The 12,017-nt window shown below is 44.2% G+C and overlaps 1 protein-coding gene across 1 annotated transcript in view; it reads right to left on the minus strand.

Moving 5' to 3' along the window:
- HGFAC (HGF activator) overlaps positions 1-12,017 on the minus strand; it is a 96,440-nt gene that overhangs the window by 18,893 nt on the left and 65,530 nt on the right. The window lies entirely within an intron of this gene.

Consider the following 12,017-nt stretch of genomic DNA (forward strand, 5'->3'; position numbering starts at 1 on the left):
TAGAGACATCCTATGTAGTTAGTTGGCCGCTGCCTATCTGCCAACATCCATCCTCTCGCAGGTATGATCAGGGGGGCCCTCTGCACTCTCGTTCCACTGCTATGGCTGCTGTGGCAGGGTGGGGGGGTAGGCGCAGTACCAGCTCCATCAGTAGCAGCTTGAGTCTAGAGTCGATGAGCAGCTTTCTTCACCCACCTAGTGAAAAAACTACTCACCAAGTACTCACCAGAAACAGCAGCTAGACCTGGAGCAGGACCTGAACCAGCAGGTGGTGGCATACTTGGACAGCACCATGCCACCCCACATTGAAGATCCGCTGGACTACTGGGCAGCCAAACTGGATTTGTGGCCGCAACTGGCAGAGTTTGCCCTGGAAAAGCTGTCCTGCCAGGCCAGTAGTGTGGCATCAGAGCGGGTGTTTAGTGCGGCGGGGGCCATAGTTACCCCAAGGATAACTCGCCTGTCCACCCAAAATATGGAGAGACTGACCTTTGTCAAGATGAATCAGGCGTGGATCAACCAGGATTTCCACCCACCAATGCCGGATGCATCAGATTAGATCATCCATGCTGCCTCACCCAAACCTTGACAAAAGAGCGCCGGTTTCTTCTGGCTACCTGCCTCAGCTACTATTCTGATGCTGCCACCCGCCTGATGCCACACATCTGATGCCAAGTTCTCCTTCTTACACCCACCAAAGACAGCGGGTACTGTTATTGCCACCTACCTCCCCACTCGGTCAACGGGTCACTCTGTGGCCTCCTCATGCTGCTGTCACATCACCACTAAGGTCTCCTCATGCTGCTGCTGCCACCTCCACACTATGTCGCCTTGCCAGTCTGTGGCCTCCTCATGCTGCTGCCACCTCCACACTATGTCACCTTGCCAGTCTGGGGCCTCCTCATGCTGCTGCTGCCGCCACCTTCACACTATGTCACCTTGCCACTCTGTGGCCTCATGCTGCTGCTAAATCAACACTGTCACTGGGCCACTCTGTGGCTTCCTCATGCTGCTGCTGATGCCACCTCCACACTATGTCACCTTGCCAGTCGGTGGTCTCCTCATGCTGCTGCCACCTCCCCACTATGTCACTGGACCACTCTGTGGTCTCCTCATGCTGCTTCTACCTCAACACTATGCCACCCTCCCCACTCCATGACTGGGCCACTATTTTGCCTTTTTGGCCTGGTTGACATCATCATTTATTTGACCCTTCTTCTGATCTGTCAGAAGGAAGGAAAAATGAGATGCACCACGGATCTTGTCTGTGAGGCCTGTATGGTCCCATCAGAACTGGCTTACGATTTGGTAGCCAAAAGCAGGAATGGGTACAAAAAACAGAAGACGTGCAAATATTCACGTTTTTGGATCCACTCCTGTTTTTTTTGGGCTTTAGCAATACTGATGGATTACTGACCAAATGCTGACCGAGTGAAGGCGGCTGCTCAACGGACAGGATCCGTTTTTTGGGGGTTATTGTTCTGACGGATCAGAGGAAGGGCAAAATAATCAGTGACGTCAACACAAACTTACTGCCGACACCCTCTTCACTCTGTCGGGGGGGGCTTTTCTTGTATAAGCGTTTAATAGAACAGGTTCTGTAGACATCTATGTGGAATCAGCTGACGACGGTGTAAAAGGAGTGCTCTTTTTCACACTACAGTAGGATCTTGGGCCTCTGCACGGTTCTTTATATCCGGCACTAATATCGACCTGTAAGGCTGAGTTCACACTTGAGTTATTTGGTCAGTTTTGGCCCCATAAAGTAAGGTATGTAGTGATTCTAAGAGCGGCGCCTGTCATCTGCATGTCATACTGACTCACAGTATTGTTTCACTACCACAGCAGACGCCCTATGCGCTATACAGGCTCTGTGCAGCCAGGAAATAGCTGTTTTTTAACGCGATTCACCGCGAATAAATTCGGATCAAATCTTTCAATTCGTTGAACCAGCTGAATCGAATTTATGAGAAATTCGTTCACCTTGTCGGCGAGTTGTTTGGAGTTGCTGTTATTGCCAGGAAACTGACACTTGATCAGTTTGGACATTCCAGATACAGGTTTAGGCAGTCATATATAGGTGACTGTCACTTCACTCAGTCTTCTGGCATTAAAGCGCATAAGTAACTACAAAGTTACTACTTCAGAGAAAAGACCCACCTGCTTGCTGGCACAAGCCTTTTAACCTGTCGCCAGCCCCTCCTCACAGCCTCTGGGTCCACCCCCCTCTGCTGGGCTGGCAGCACATGAGCCACAAAACCGATCAGGGCTCATGGCTCCAGACCATAATGTCGCAGGGAGGTGGTTCTGGGACCAATGGATCCGACCTGGGTTCCGGCTACCAGTAGAGTCCAAGCATGGTACAGTTATTTGGTTTCTGTGGGGAAATATTTATATCTCCCTTCCCTGGCATCCCACCACCAAGCTATTACCACGGGCCTGTTCATCGTGGCCACAGGGACACAAATATGCATCTGGTTTATGTCTGTGATGGACCGGCAATTCATAAGGCCCCCCTGTGGAGTTCAATACCTCTGCTATCTGACATAAGATGGCTGGGTGTGGGAACATGGCTGACATAAAATAATAGTCCATATTCCTCACATTATATATATACATATATACACACACACACATACATATACACACACACACACATACACACACACACACATATATACTGTCAGGTCCATAAATATTAGGACATTGACAATTCTAACATTTTTGGCTCTATACACCACCACAATGGATTTGAAATGAAACAAACAAGATGTGCTTTAACTGCAGACTGTCAGCTTTAATTTGAGGGTATTTACATCCAAATTAGGTGAACGGTGTAGGAATTACAAAAGTTTGCATATGTGCCTCCCACTTGTTAAGGGACCAAAATTAATGGGACAATGGCTTCTCAGCTGTTCTATGGCCGGGTGTGTGTTATTCCCTCATTATCCCAATTACAATGAGCAGATAAAAGGTCCAGAGTTCATTTCAAGTGTGCTATCTGCATTTGAAATCTGTTGCCGTCAACTCTCAAGATGAGATCCAAAGAGCTGTCACTATCAGTGAAGCAAGCCATCATCAAGCTGAAAAAACAAAACAAACCCATCAGAGAGATAGCAAAAACATTAGGCGTGGCCAAAACAACTGTTTGGAACATTCTTAAAAAGAAGAAACGCACCAGTGAGCTCAGCAACACCAAAAGACCCGGAAGACCACTGAAAACAACAGTGGTGGATGACCGAAGAATTCTTTCCCTGGTGAAGAAAACACCCTTCAGAACAGTTGGCCAGATCAAGAACACTCTCCAGGAGGTAGGTGTATGTGTGTCAAAGTCAACAATCAAGAGAAGACTTCACCAGAGTGAATACAGAGGGTTCACCACAAGATGTAAACCATTGGTGAGCCTCAAAAACAGGAAGGCCAGATTAGAGTTTGCCAAACGACATCTAAAAAAGCCTTCACAGTTCTGGAGCAACATCATGTGGACAGATGAGACCAAGATCAACTAGTACCAGAATGATAGGAAGAGAAGAGTATGGAGAAGGAAAGGAACTGCTCATTATCCTAAGCATACCACCTTGTCAGTGAAGCATTGTGGTGGTAGTGTCATGGCTCGGGCATGTATGGCTGCCAATGGAACTGGTTCTCTTGTATTTATTGATGATGTGACTGCTGACAAAAGCAGCAATTCTGAAGTGTTTCGGGCAATATTATCTGCTCATATTCAGCCAAATGCTTCAGAACTCATTGGACGGCGCTTCACAGTGCAGATGGACAATGACCCAAAGCATACTGCAAAAGCAACCAAAAAATTTTTTAAGGGAAAGAAGTGGAATGTTATGCAATGGCCAAGTCAATCACCTGACCTGAATCCGATTGAACATGCATTTGACTCGCTGAAGACAAAACTGAAGGGAAAATGCCCCAAGAACAAGCAGGAACTGAAGACAGTTGCAGTAGAGGCCTGGCAGAGCATTACCAGGGATAAAACCCAGCGTCTGGTGATGTCTATGCGTTCCAGACTTCAGGCTGTAATTGACTGCAAAGGATTTGCAACCAAGTATTAAAAAGTGAAAGTTTGATTTATGATTATTATTCTGTCCCATTACTTTTGGTTCCTCAACAAGTGGGAGGCACATATGCAAACTGTTGTAATTCCTACACCGTTCACCTGCTTTGGATGTAAATACCCTCAAATTAAAGCTGACAGTCTGCAGTTAAAGCACATCTAGTTCGTTTCATTTCAAATCCATTGTGGGGGTGTATAGAGCCAAAAATGTTAGAATTGTGTCCATGTCCCAATATTTATGGACCTGACTAATATATATATATATATATATATATATATATATATATATATATATATTTACACACACTGCTCAAAAAAAATAAAGGGAACACAAAAATAACACATCCTAGATCTGAATTAATTAAATATTCTTCTGAAATACTTTGTTCTTTACATAGTTGAATGTGCTGACAACAAAATCACACAAAAATTAAAAATGGAAATCAAATTTTTCAACCCATGGAGGTCTGGATTTGGAGTCACACTCAAAATTAAAGTGGAAAAAACACACTACAGGCTGATCCAACTTTGATGTAATGTCCTTAAAACAAGTCAAAATGAGGCTCAGTAGTGTGTGTGGCCTCCACTTGCCTGTATGACCTCCCTACAATGCCTGTGCATGCTCCTGATGAGGTGGCGGACGGTCTCCTGAGGGATCTCCTCCCAGACCTGGACTAAAGCATCTGCCAACTCCTGGACCGTCTGTGGTGCAACATGACGTTGGTGGATAGAGCGAGACATGATGTCCCAGATGTGCTCAATTGGATTCAGGTCTGGGGAACGGGCGGGCCAGTCCATAGCATCAATGCCTTCGTCTTGCAGGAACTGCTGACACACTTCAGCCACATGAGGTCTAGCATTGTCTTGCATTAGGAGGAACCCAGGGCCAACGGCACCAGCATATGGTCTCACAAGGGGTCTGAGGATCTCATCTCGGTACCTAATGGCAGTCAGGCTACCTCTGGCGAGCACATGGAGGGCTGTGCGGCCCTCCAAAGAAAAGCCACCCCACACCATTACTGACCCAATGCCAAACCGGTCATGCTGGAGGATGTTGCAGGCAGCAGAACGTTCTCCATGGCGTCTCAAGACTGTCACGTCTGTCACATGTGCTCAGTGTGAACCTGCTTTCATCTGTGAAGAGCACAGGGCGCCAGTGGCGAATTTGCCAATCTTGGTGTTCTCTGGCAAATGCCAAACGTCCTGCACGGTGTTGGGCTGTAAGCACAACCCCCACCTGTGGACGTCGGGCCCTCATATCCCCCTCATGGAGTCTGTTTCTGACCGTTTGAGCAGACACATGCACATTTCTGGCCTGCTGGAGGTCATTTTGCAGGGCTCTGTCAGTGCTCCTCCTGTTCTTTCTTGCACAAAGGCGGAGGTAGCGGTCCTGCTGCTGGGTTATTGCCCTCCTACGGCCTCCTCCACGTCTCCTGATGTACTGGCCTGTCTCCTGGTAGCGCCTCCATGCTCTGGACACTACGCTGACAGACACAGCAAACCTTCTTGCCACAGCTCGCATTGATGTGCCATCCTGGATAAGCTGCACTACCTAAACCACTTGTGTGGGTTGTAGACTCCGTGTCATGCTACCACTAGAGTGAAAGCACCGCCAGCATTCAAAAGTGACCAAAACATCAGCCAGGAAGCATAGGAACTGAAAAGTGGTCTGTGATCACCACCTGCAGAACCACTTCTTTATTGGGGGTGTTTTGCTAATTGCCTATAATTTCCACCTGTTGTCTATCCCATTTTCACAACAGCATGTGAAATTGATTGTTACTCAGTGTTGCTTCCTAAGTGGACAGTTTGATTTCACAGAAGTGTGATTGACTTGGAGTTACATTGTGTTGTTTAAGTGTTCCCTTTATTTTTTTGAGCAGTGTATATATAAAAATATATAAAGGAAAAAGCCAGCAGCACACCATTAAAATAAAAAAAACACGTGTGGTTTATTCACCCAGTGTCATGTAGCGACGTATCAACCGATTGTTGCGGTCTTTCTCAAGCTATGTGCACATGTGTTACAACAACAATATATAAAGGTGTGTCAATTCATGATACAAAAAGTCCAATTAGCTTTAAAATAAGCAAAATTCATAGCAAATTACAATTTAAAAAAAACTTCAGGCTCATCAGCATCAATGTGGGAAATACATGATTGAAATAAAGTGACAGTGCCTCGTAAACAGTACATGATATACAGTAACAATACATAGAGATATAATTGATAATTAAGAAATACAGGTGTACCCAATACCTAATGTGAATTAAAAACTCACAAAGTCAGTTGGTAAACTGCGCGTGCCGAGTCTCGAAGGCGTCCACATTCGGTTACTGCGCATGCACGAGATCAATGGATCTCGCGATATCTCCGGCGCCAGGAAACTTAATGGAAACCTCATCAAAGATGGCCTAATCCAAGAATGCCCACATGTGCGCATGCTCGAGCAATAGTGGCCACCCAATGTAAAGTCATGTGATCCTTGTCACATGATCCAGATAGAGACAGGTAAACAAAGCTATGGGGATAAAAAGGATCAAAGCGATAGGCAGCGAATCAAGAAGATCCAACCTCTTGTGGATCTTCGATAAAGTATATAGAATAGGTGTGCATAGCATAGTAGTCACTATCTATACTGTGACAAACCCTGTACACCTATTCTATATACTTTACCGAAGATCCACAAGAGGTTGGAGTCGTAAACCCCCCCCCCCCCCCCACTCCCCCCCGGGCGACCTATTGTGTCTGGGAGGGGCTCCTTATTTTGCAACGTGGCCATTTTTTTGGATAAGCTTTTATGCCAGTATGCCATCTCCTCTAAATCATATATTAGAGATACAGGTGATTTCTTGTCCAAAATTGATGATCTTGTTGTGCCTGTGGGGGCCACCCTGGTATCATTCGATGTGTGCAGCCTGTACACGTCGATTGACCATGAGTTGGGCCTTCAGGCCGTACTAGTCTCTTTAAGGCAATCTGAGTACACTGAGGCTTGTCAAGCCTTTATTTTGACACTTCTGAGATTTGTGTTGACCAAGAATTATTTTTTATTTCACGATTTCTTTGTACAGATGCGTGGAACTGCGATAGGGGTCCAACGTGGCGCCCACCTATGCTAACATCTACATGTCCCACCTTGAGGAGTCGTTAGTTTATGGCAGCCACCACTTCAGACATGTTCTGGGGTGGTGGCGCTATATCGACGACATTATCTTGGTGTGTACGGGCGACACGGGCCTCCTCGCGTTCCACGCATTTCTCAATGAAAATCGATTCTACTGTAAAATTCACTGTTGTCCACTCGACTTATAAATTACAATTTCTGGATACAGAAGTTCAGGTCATGGGTCAGGGTCTAACCACTGATCTTTATGTGAAAAGTACTAATAAAAACACTTTGTTACGCTTTGATAGTCATCACCCACTTTCCATGATTCAGTCGTTACCTTATAGTCAATTCCTCTGAGTCAAGAGGATTGTGAGGGATAAACCCACTAGGGATAAACGATTTATGGAAATGAGTAAGAAATTCGCTGCTCGAGGGTACCCAAAGAAACTCATTGCTGGGAGTATTTTGCGAGTTGACACCAATCATGCACAAACCCCATGCAATGATTACCACAAGAGCCCCACGTATTCCTTTCATTTCACAATATTCTGCTGATAGTCCGCAAATAGCGTCTGTCATCAGAAAACATTGGACGATCATAGGGAATAGTTTTCCTCAGATTGAAGAGTTTCGGATACCCCCACTTTTCTCTTACCGAAGGGGGCGGAACTTGGGTGATAGACTGGTCAGGTCTGATGTGGGTAGCAACAGGACCACTGTGAGGTCGCTATGTGGCTCCACACGGACTGGTTGCTATCATCACTGTGTGAATTGCTGCCTCATGCTTAAGGGGGATTCTTTCCGTAACCCTGCGACAAACAAAATGATTAAGATTGCTCAGTACCCGACGTGCGATTCGTCCTACGTGGTCTACCTACTGTCATGCCCATGTGAGGCGTTGTATGTTGGGGAGACCACGTGGGACGTTAAGACACGTTTAAATCAGCATAGATACTCTATCAGAAAAGAAAAAATGGATTTGCCAGTCTCCAAGCATTTTAAGGAGGCGGGTCACTCTGAAAAGGACTTGAGGTTTGGTATATTGGAGCAGGTACAGATGGGCAGACGTGGTGGCGATAGGAAGGCTCTCCTCAAAAAGCGAGAGCTATTTTGGATATTTACTTTGAAGACCCTCAAGCCAAATGGTTTGAATGTTGACTTTAGGGTGGATTAGTGGTGTCTCTCCCCGTGTACCGTGTTGTTCTTATCCCCTGGTATAGTTATATTGGACATGTGTATAATACAACGAAACCGAAATATAAATAGTTTTTAATGAATAACACTTTCCTTTTTTTGTATCATTTGCAGATTCAGCTATTAATCGCAACTCCAGTTGGCATCCTGTGTGAAGATACGAGCATCTTGGTCCCCATCACCTATCCACATTCTGTTTTATATATTGTGTCGATATCTTTTACGATGGCCGCGTCTGTATAGTGCCATACATGTGACGTGCTATATATTGCAATTTTGGTCCACCTATACATTGAATTCTTTGTAACATGTGACACCCGAGAAGATGTTGTCCCCCCTTTTTTTAAGGGGTCACGCCAGCTCTGGTGTTTATCCATGCAGGGTATACGTGTGGATTTGTTTAGTGTCTCATTGGGTGCATTGACGGTTTGGCACGGTGACCCGTGCCAACGCCACTGCTGCCCTACCACAGTGATGGCTTTACTGTTGACCCGGTTGGTCCTGACTGTGAGACATTTTTTTTCCCACTTCGAATATTTGTTCCAAGAATGGGTCTGTATAGCGGTAAGTGGGTTGGTGGGACGCTTGACTCTGGGGTTCCATGGCGGCGTTCCCACCACCGACTACTAGGGAATCATTGACCATTGATACGGTCTTGATTCGCTGCCTATCGCTTTGATCCTCTTTATCCCCATAGCTTTGTTTACCTGTCTCTATCTGGATCATGTGACAAGGATCACATGACTTTACATTGGGTGCCCACTATTGCTCGAGCATGCGCACATGTGGGCATTCTTGGATTAGGCCATCTTTGATGAGGTTTCCATTAAGTTTCCTGGCCCCGGAGATATCGCGAGATCCATTGATCTCGCACATGCGCAGTAACTGAATGTGGACGCCTTCGAGACCGTTATGCTCGGCACGCGCAGTTTACCAGCTGACTTTGTGAGTTTTTAATACACATTAGGTATTGGGTACGCCTGTATTTCTTAATTATCAATTATATCTCTATGTATTGTTACTGTATATCATGTACTGTTTACGAGGCACTGTCACTTTATTTCAATCATGTATTTCCCACATTGATGCTGATGAGCCTGAAGTTTTTTTTTATTGTAATTTGCTATGAATTTTGCTTATTTCAAAGCTAATTGGACTTTTTGTATTATGAATTGACACATATTTATATATTGTTGTTGTTTTAACACATGTGCACATAGCTTGAGAAAGACCGCAACAATCGGTTGAAACGTCGCTACATGACACTGGGTGAATAAACCACACGTGTTTTTTTGATCTTAATGGTGTGCTGCTTATTGAATGGGACCTTGGTGCTGGTTCATATTGGCCTGATTTTGCACCCAACCGACAGTGTGCTGCGTCTTCATCTTCCATATATATATTATATATATATATACACATATATACACACACACACACAGCATATACTGTGGTCCCTCAAGATACAATATTAATTGGTTCCAGGACAACCATTGTATGTTGAAACCATTGTAAGTTGAGTAATCGGTTCCAAAGCCCCAAAATGTCATCCAAAATAAGAGAAAATTTATATTTTGGAAAAATAAGCAGATAACTAAGACAGATAAAACAAGTCCTTACATATAACAGTCAAGAATAGCTGGTAACTAGCAACTAATACAGCTATTTTACCAGAGAAGTGACCTTGATTGGTTGGATCTGAGACATTGTATGATGGGTCTAGTTTCAACTTACGATGGGTCAGAAAAGACCATTGTATGTTGAAAATATAGATGTAATATGTACAGATATATAGTATATACAACAGTGTACTGATATGTCAGGTACGAGGTATAATAGATGCAGTGTGTACAGATATATAGTATATACAGCAGTGGGGGCCCAATTTAGATTCTTGCTATGGGGCCCAGTGATTTCTATGTATGCCCCTGGCACTAGGCTTTATATAGTGGATACATTTTGCTTTGAGTGTTCCTTTAAGATATTCTGTTCAAATATCTCTCAGTTTCTAGTGTTTGGGTTTCAATCTGACAGAAATGAATTAAAGGGCATCTGTCAGCAGTTTTGTCCCTATGACTCTGGCTGACCTGTTCCATGTGCACTCGGCAGCTGAAGACATCTGTGTTGGTCCCATGTTCATATGTGTCTGCATTACTGAGAAAAATTATGTTTTATTATGTGCAAATGAGACTCTAGGAGCAACAGGGGCGTTACCATTACACCTAGAGACTCTGCTCTCTGCAACTGCCGCACCCTCTCCACTTTGATTGACAGGTCCAGGCAGTGTAAACGTGATCACACCTGGTCCTGTTAATCAAAGTGGAGCCTCTAGGTGTAATGGTAACGCCCCCGTTGCTCCTATAAGCTCATTTACATATAATAAAACATCATTTCTCTCAGTAATGCGAACACATAGGAACATGGGACCAACACCGATGTCTTCAGCTGCCAAGTGCACATGGAACAGGTCAGCCAGTGTCATAGGTACAAAACTGCTGACAGATGCCCTTCAAATGGGGTTTTCAGCATTCTTGTCTGATCAGGGAGTGTCCCACACGCTTGCAGCTGTTTGCAGTAGCATGGTCGTGGCAATACAAAGCTCAGTCCATTGCGTAGTGGACGGTGCTCATCACTGCAGCATTCACTGGGAGCATCAATGCAGTAACTTGCACCATGTGGGAGCCCGGGATGTCGGACCCCTGCCAATCAATCATTGAGAATAGGTCATCCATAAAAAAAAAAAAAATTTAAATGTACCAGAAAAAACCTTTATTGAATAATCCCTTTAAGGAAAAAAAAAAAAGCTATGTATTTTTTATTAATTTATGTATTTATTTATGCATTATAGTCAGTATGCTAATTAAAACGTAAACACTTCATTATCTTGCGTCCATCAAATCCCACCACAGATGCTTTTAAATCAACCTTTGGCACGTTCATTCACCTGCTCACAAGGCAATACTATGGGGCAGACCTGCGATGCTTAAAATAACATCATTAAACAGCTGAATTAATACATGCAAATAATTATGTAGCATCCGTGGCCTATATGAAGGATTTACATATAATATTTAATATGCCTGCAAGCCTTGGGAACGTTGGGTGGATTGCACAATACTGCCACCTTGTGGTCATTGCTGGTAAAGATCAACCAGTGGAGACAGCAATTCAAACCCAGCAGTAGAATAAAAGTAAGCAAAGCACACATTTATATAATCAGATATAATGACATGGAAATGTATTTTTTTTGCATACTTCTTGGTCATTAGGACTACAAATATTTGAAAGGAGTTAAATAGAGTTTACCAATTTTAAGCTTTGAATTGGGGGGGTCACACATTTTTGGGGAAGGTGATGAGACTGAGCCCCACAATAGAGAACCTTATTGCATTGTGCGGTCACAAAGATAAACGTAGAACAGCTGAGTTTGTCAGGTAAAAGAGCCTTACATTTGGCCCCAGCTCATAGATTGCCATGCAGGGGTGTGCTTGCCTCTGTACAATGGCCAGGGTTGCAAAGCTGTCCAAGCTATTTCTGGACAGTCCATAAAAATAGATTATGATTTTTTTTTTCCTTGTCCGTGAACAAAAAAAATAGATGTTTCCGTGATTTTTTTTAGACTTTTTTTTCTTATGGTAATT

The sequence above is a fragment of the Bufo bufo genome, chromosome 2, assembly GCF_905171765.1.
Source record: "Bufo bufo chromosome 2, aBufBuf1.1, whole genome shotgun sequence".
Lineage (NCBI taxonomy): Eukaryota > Metazoa > Chordata > Amphibia > Anura > Bufonidae > Bufo > Bufo bufo.